Raw genomic sequence first — 1,408 nt, forward strand, 5'->3', positions numbered from 1 at the left:
AAGAGTGTACTAACCTTCTGGAAACTAAAGGAGTCAGTGAATACTCAAATAAAGTATACTGGAGTGTTTGGAAACACTGGAACAAAAGCCTCTCAACAATAGCTTAAGAAACTTTCATTAGCTTGAAATATAAGAACTAAAGTCTGTGCATGTACTGGTTTTACCTCAGAAATTTCATCCCCTGTTTTCACCTGACCTTTCCCCTCTATTTTAAATAGTATATATAATTTTTTAAATTTCAAAATGCCTCAAGTGCCATTTCAGTTGTTTAAGTTAAAGGGGGCTCCTGATCCTTTCTTTCCGTTCCTGGGCTGAGCCAATAGCCGAAACATCATACCGTGACAGGGTGGGATAGCCAGAATTCTACAGGAAAGAAGAAAACACATTCCTAGGGCAGCTCGGTCAGTAAAAAGAAAGAGAAACAGAGAGTAAATCTTGCCTCTGAGTGAGGGAAGGGGACAGGGCCATCACAGACTGTATTTCTCATCTCATGCAGTCCAGGCTGACTGAGCAACAGATAATTTTCTGTTCTGCAGCACACTCTCTTCCTCTAGTTAAAATGAACCTGGATTTTGGCTCATAAACACCTACCAAAGTCATATATTCTTCCAAGAGGCTTATGGGGTCACAGTTTACCCTAATTATCCTGGTAAATCTCACATCCCTGCAGCTTACTTCACAGTGTCAAGAAGCCTTAATTGCAGCTGAAGTTTACAGTTTCTTTCAATCACCCCATAGGCAGACATTACTGGAGCAAACTCACCAAGTCTTAGTCTAAGATAGAACAGCATGGTTCATAAGTAACGATAAATATGGTTTGTTGTAGCATGAACAAGCATGGGGCAGCCTTGGGCTCATACAGCTCCCTCTTTGCATGCAGCTTTACTCTTCTGTTCTAATGACAAACTATATTTTGTAATTATTCCCAAACCATAGTTTGTTCTCTTCCCTGCATACCAATATTCCAAACTAGGATTCAAGCATGATTTGGAGTCCTAGTTCCAACAGGACTGGAATTCTAGTTCTGATGTCAAACTGTGACTTGTTGCTACTTCTGAACCAAGCCATAGTGATAGAAAAGCAAAGTACTTATGAATTAAGGACACACACACACTTAGAAAAGAGGCATGAACTGCAACACAGTGGGAGTCATGATAATCAGAAGAGAGGGGCTATGGCCTATTACACACGTGTTTTTCCTTGCTTTCACCATGCATGTACATCAGATTTTCTTTTTTGTTCTGCATTGATTTTCCTCCCTTCAGCACTCAGTTCACTTTCTGGTCACTGTTTTCCAGGGTTTTCTGAGAGTGCTTTTGTGCTGATTTCCCCCTTGTTTCACTTCCAATCCAAAGGTAATTCAAAAGTGTACAGATTCCCTTGGATCCCCCCTGCCCTTTTGCTGCCC

The sequence above is a fragment of the Gekko japonicus genome, unplaced genomic scaffold (assembly GCF_001447785.1).
Source record: "Gekko japonicus isolate JY-2015 unplaced genomic scaffold, Gekko_japonicus_V1.1 scaffold39, whole genome shotgun sequence".
NCBI classification, from domain to species: domain Eukaryota; kingdom Metazoa; phylum Chordata; class Lepidosauria; order Squamata; family Gekkonidae; genus Gekko; species Gekko japonicus.